Below are 6,916 nucleotides of genomic sequence, written 5' to 3' on the forward strand. Positions count from 1 at the left end.
GCATGACAGAATTTTTCTGGGTAAAGAAATTGGAATCAAGATTAAAAGAAGTCCTTGATAATCCCGAATTGACCATTTCTGACAGGTTACAGAAGATGAATTGGCACAGTAAATGAGAGTCATTTCTTTTTTCTTTCTTACATATCCATAGAATGCCATTTTATCTCAAGCAGATTTTTGGAAGACATTGAAGGTCATCCCTCCATTCATATTAAATGGTAATGGAAGATGAATCTATCCATATTCCATTCTCCTACATCTGAAATACTTTTTGGTTAAAGAGGTATTTGAAATTGACTATGCTGGGTATTCTTTACAATGATATCCATTACCATTTCATAATCAAAGTAATATTTATAGACATATCACAATATTCACTAAAGTATACAAAAAAATCCAAATTTTGTAATTTTTAGAGTCCTTGTTCAAATTTATTTTTAATATTCAAATTCATCAGTATTTAGAGTATCAAACATACTTCTTTTTCACCTTTTATAATTATCATTTACTTGTAAACAAAAGAGCTCAGTTGAAATGATCCTATGCCACACTAAAGTGTATTTGAATTTGAAGTGTAGTATATTAGTAATACTTTATTAACCATTGACTTACACTAGAGTAAGTATCTGAGAAAATATTCCCTCTTTAAAAATTACTTTTAAAATAGAAGTATCTTAAAATATTCTAAAGTTTACACATTCTCTGAATACATTTTGGAATTATTTCTAAACTAAATTATTTGATTCTCTTTGATCCTTAGAAGAGAACGTTTTATTTATAAGACTGGTGATAAAATTCTGCTATTGTTTTGAAATTGCAGGAAAAATGACAACTGAAATTATCCTTCCAGATGAAGTAAAACCTAGTGACAATTTAATTTAATAATTATATAAACAGTCAATTAAAGAAATGCTTGGAATCATTTTATTGCGCCAAACAACATGCAAGCTTAATGTATTGAAAATAAAAGTTGAAGTCTAACGAAGGATGTTATGTTGTTATAAAGAAGAGTTTGGTTCTGATGTCTCCAGACTTGAACAATCCATTATGCAATGTCAAGAAATTCCTGAAAATCACAAAGCTGGCAGTGGTCTAAAGTGACTGCAATGATACAGCAACTTGAAAAAGGAATTGAGCTGCCCTAAATTATTTGCAAGCAAAAACCAAAAATAATAAATAAAATAACAGTGATAGGAACAAACATTCCAACACAAACAAAATTATAAATCAGGAAATGTGCTTATTAAATAGCTCTACCAAAATGCCTAGAACATGCTCTCATGTTCACCTTTGACAGGTATGAGAAGATAAAGTGTAAGATATGATTTACAATTTTACAAATATAAAAATAGTCAGAAATGATTAACAATCAGAATTAATTTACCCGCTGGGCATGTTTATATTTGAGTAGACCAATCAAAGAATATGTTCACATTATAAACATATGGAAGTCACTGTCAGAATAAAGCAATTACTATACTTTTCAAAAAGTCTGCTTTGGGCTACATTAGTTGATGAAGAAAGAAGCACTTAAAACAAAACATACTGAGATTTCTCTGAAAATTTATTTCATTTAGAACAACATGAAGAAAAAATATCTTTGCACTTTAGATATTATAAAATATCAATCAATTAAAATAACATGAACATGTTTCTTTAAAATACTATCATTTACTTTCCACTTTTTATTTCTTCATCCACTGCTACTGTGGAATATATTGTTAAAGTCTAGTAATGTTTTGAATGTCACAGAAGGGAGCTGAAAGAAGAGAAAGGGCTGATATACAAAATAATGGAAGCCATTTTTTATTTTATATATTTATGTTTGTTTGTTTGTTTGTTTGTTTATGTTGGGCTTGGACTCTGAGCCAGGGCACTCATCCCTGAGCTTTTCAGCTCAAGACTATCACCCTACCCCTTGAACCACAGCACCACTTCTTGTTTTCTAGTGGTTAATTGGCAATAAGAGTCTCATATCATGTTGTTACTTTATCTGACTTTGTTACTTGGTATATTGTATATACTTTTATTTGATTATTCGAAATAGGGAAGGGAAGGGGAGAAAACAAGATGATTTGGAGGGGGTTGGGGGAGGGAAATGGGGACAAAAGCATGAGAAGGTATATCAATGTGTGAGAAGTAATGGACCTACTGCCTGACTAAGGTAAACCCTTACATTATCCTGACAAAAAAAGGGAAGAGTCTCATGGTCTTTAGTTCCCAGGCTGACTTTGAACCACAATTTTTCCAGGCATGAGCCACTAGGCCCAATGAAAGCCATTTTTCACATTAGATAAAGAGATTAAAATTGTAAGACTACACACACACACAAATTGGATCATACCCTTTACTTAGCACATGCTTTACATTATTATACACGGGATACATAGCACAGGCATATTAACTGAAGCAGCTTAGAAGAAAGATATGTATGCGAGAGCATACACATTCAATTTACATCTGTTTCACTATAGAGTATGCAATTTGAGTAAATATTTTCAGTAAAATATACCTTACCTTGAACTAGGATTAGGATTTTATAGTTTTCAGAACAGCACACTTCAAAATTATTCAAAAAGTTAAGACTACGTAGAAAGTCATGTGGAGTTATTTTTGATGGTTATTATAATTGACATTAAAGTTAGCATCAGATTTTTGTATCTATGAATTCTTTTCTGTAGATTCAACCAGGTGTTGATAAAAAATTTCATTTTGTATTAGGAATTACAAGTAATCTGTGATTTAAATTTACATGAAAATGTATATAGCTTGTATGCACGTAACATGTTAGCTCAAAGTTTTGAAATCATTCCATTGCTGATGTGAACAAATACATTAGAGTCATATGTTTGGAGAGAGATTTATTATTAACTATTTTATTATGTAGTGTTTATTCTTTTTTTATTTTTATTATCTTTTTTTTTTGCCAGTCCTGGGCTTGAGCTCAGGGCCTGAGCACTGTCCTTGGACTTTCTTCAGGCTAGAGCTCTACCACTTGAGCCTCAGCACCACTTCTGGCTTTTTTCTATGTATGTGGCACCGAGGAATCGAACCCCGGTCTTCATGCATGCTAGGCAAGCACTTTAACTACTAGGCCAAACTCCCGGCCTGTAGTGTTTATTTTTATAGAATGCTGCTGACTGTTTAGGATAATACTTCTAACTTTGGAATTCAAACACGGAAATTTGGGAAATTGTGAGTCAACCATATTAGGATATGTGGGAGAAGAACAGGCGAAGAGAGTTATTTAGACCAAGATGGAATGAGATCAAGGTAATTATGTATCAGGTCAAGGGATATTACATATATTATTATATTTTAGTATCAAATGGGAATGAACTAATGGAGATGAAGTTATTAATGTTATTAGATAGAAGTTGTTGAAGAATCAATGCTGAAGAAAGTGTGGGAACAATGTAGTCAAAATGAAAAATTCGATATGGTTATAGGTGCAAAGAGAGGTAGGTAGCTTCCATTGATGCATTCTAAATTCTAAGTGTTGTGAATTGAAAACCTTAGAATGAATGAAGAACTGAGGACATTAGCTAAAAGTGAATGAATAATACAACTGAGGAAATAGGGTGGATATCTGTTCCCTGCCTCCATTGCTGCCTAGCAAAGATGAAAATGTACCGCAGCTGACAATACCCTACCAGAAATCCTTCCCACCTCGGCTGCTTCAACTCATGTATTTGTTCAGCTTTCTCCTATTTTAAATATTTTAATTATTAATATTTTAGTCATTTGATTATCCTTCATCAGTTGCACAAAGAGGTTTCAATATAGTTCAAAGACTTAAATTACTGATTTTTTTTTTCTATAAAATGGTTTCAATCCGTCATCCACAATTTAAAGTCTCAGGAAAAAAGGTTTGCCTTGTAGGAGATTTGATTGAGTATTTATATCATGCCTATAAACGACTTTCTAAATCATTCATTTTTTGCTTTCATAGTACCATGCCTAGATAGTAAGTGCCCGAATGTTTATTCCATGAAGAAAGTGTACGTTTAGCTATGATATTTACCAAATGGTGATGTTTATTTTTTTGTCTTGAGGTAGAATATTACTGTGTAGCTCAAGAAGGACTCAAACTGGACTGGCATCAAATTATGGATCTTTCTGTCTCAGATTCCTGAGCGTTGGGATTAAAAGATTCTGTCAATATGTCTGGCACCAAATGCCTATTGCTCTATAAAATTTACATTTACCCCTCTCTCCCAATGAAATAGAAGCTAGACAACAGAAATATCTGATTGTATGTCTTTCACCTTTAAGAGTTCAGGAAGGAAAGAAGGGTAACAAGGTTTATCCACTGGATAAATTAATTAACCATAGAAGAACCTATTTCACAGTGGTATTTTTAAATTTAAGGTGATACCAGACAAGTTAAAATGGTCTTATAAATTGCTCTTTCAAATATTTATTTATTTATTTTTAACCTGGCTTTGGTTTGTTTATTTTTTATTAAAGAATTTTTAACATTGATTTTTACATCATATTTCAAATGACATATTTAACAATCAAGTATTCAAGAAGGGAATCTCTACACACAATCACTGGCACTTAGATTTTAGAACATAATTAAAATTAGGCTGAGGGTTTGTAGGTCATAGATACATATTAATTTATGTAATAAAACATTATGTCTGTAGAGTCATAGATTTTATGTCAATGTAGTTGTGTTTACATTTCCAATACCATGTCCATAACATTGGGTATGCAAATATTGAGTCCACACTCTTGTACTATTTGGATCTAATAGCCGCATATTAAGTATACCATGTGCCTTTTGTTCCTTTGGTCTTGGCTTGTCTCACTCAAAATGATTCACTCTAGATTCATCCACTTCCCTGCAAATACCATTATTTTATCTTGTCTTTTGGCTATGTAGAATTCCATTGTATATAGTGCATGGGATATACAGAATGAGGAAATTGGACAATGCCTCGAGGAGAGGAAAGGAGGTAAGAAGTTTCTTGTTGCTAAAAGCGGAAGTGATTTTTTTCTAGTTCTGGAACTTGACCTCTGGGCCTGGGCACTATCCTTGAGTTTTCTCAAGGCTATAGCTGTACCACTTGAGCCATCATACCACTTCTGGCTTTTTCTGTCTAAGTGGTACCAAGGAACCTAACACAGGGCTTCCTGTATGCTAGGCAAGCATTCTATCACTGTGCCAAACTCGTGGCCCTGCAAGCAGAGATCAAGGGAAAGCAGATTAGTAGAAAGGGAGAGACAAGTGTAACAAATATGACATAGATACAAAAATCAACTTTCCCATTTGGATAGGGAAGTTTTAATAGAGAAATGAAGGGGAAAGATGGAAGATGGAATGATTGACATGGATCAAGATATCTTGTAAAGTAAAAGATTCTGCTATGTGTTTTGAATGCACTCCTCAGCTCTGAAAAAAAATTCAGCTCCTGTAAAGACTGAATAGGAGATCAGAGTGTGAACACAAAGAAGAATGGAGGGTTATGGAAATGAATATCATAAAGTAGAATAATTTTGCTGCTGGTTGTAGTCATCTTTTTGTTCCTGTGATAATATACTTGAGAAAATAACCTTAAGTGGAATAAAGGCTAATTTTGGCTCATGGTTTCAGAGATTTCTACCCATTGTCTGTTGTCCTGCTGATTTGGGGCCTAAGTGAAGCGGTCCATCATAACAGAGAAAAAGACTGGGATTTTAATATTCCTTTTCTGGGCATGTCATTAACAAGTCATTCTACTAGGCCTTCTCTCCTACCTCATGATAGGGTCACCAGTTGTTATCCATTCTTCAGAACACATAACCTCTGTGGACAATTCATGATTCAAACCATGATGTCACCATTATTAGTTTGAATTGTATGCTTGTGTATTGGATAAATGGAAGCTGAAAAAAATTAAACATGGAAACTCATCAAGGATCCATGTTTATTTGTCGCTTAATTTTGAATCATAAGAGATGGGAAATTAGAAAGGGCCAGGAGTTTGGCTTAGTGGTAGAGTGCTTGCCTAGCATGCACGAAGACCCAGGTTCGATTCCTCGGTACCATATACATAGAAAAAAGCCATAAATGGTGCTCAGGCGCAAGTGGTAGAGCTCTAGCCTTGAGAAAGTCCAAAGACAGTGCTCAGGTCCTGAGCTCAAGCCCAGGACTGACCAAAAAAAAAAAACAAAGCAACAAGAGATGGGAAATTATAATAAAGATGAAACAACAGTACCTCCACAGAGAGGACTTGAGTGAAACTGGGAAATAAGACCCAGATAAAGACTGTGAGAGATGGAAAATTCTGGTTACTATGATTCAATAAAACATAAACTGAGAGGATGATTTGTGTGTGGATAAAGAATGCTTCCTACATTATTTTTTGAGTATTTAACTTTGTTTCATTAAGAGATCCAATGATGTTGTATATGTGAGAGCCACTTCTGTGATACTGAGTTTTCCATAGCATCTGAAGTAACTTTCTGAAAAAGAGTTTACTTTTTTATTACCTACACATCAATTCTTTGATACTCCCTCATGATTGTTTTTAATGACATAATTTATATAAGCTCCCATGACTAGGAGAATTTCAAATGTTATTAAGGAATCTAATTTTTTTACAGGTAGCAAAGTCAAATATTGTAACAATATGAGATTAACCAAAGGGCAACAAAAGAGAAGGGAAATAGAATAATACATTAAGAATAATAACTACACAAGATAAAGCTCTTATTTCTATATACTCATTCAACCTCATCCTATATGGCCGTATGTATTTAGGTTTTGTGCTATTGTAATCCTCTGCTATGAGAGTCCTAGATGTGTACTAGTTATTGCAAATGAGGGAAACCATTGAGCCTATGTTCCTTTGGATTTGGCTTACTTCACTTAATATGATTTTTTCCCAAGACTTTCCATTTCCTTACAAATAGGGAGATGTCATTC

Source organism: Megascapheus bottae, chromosome 6 (assembly GCF_031878675.1).
Source record: "Megascapheus bottae isolate mThoBot1 chromosome 6, mThoBot2.hap1, whole genome shotgun sequence".
Classification (NCBI taxonomy): Eukaryota; Metazoa; Chordata; class Mammalia; order Rodentia; family Geomyidae; genus Megascapheus; species Megascapheus bottae.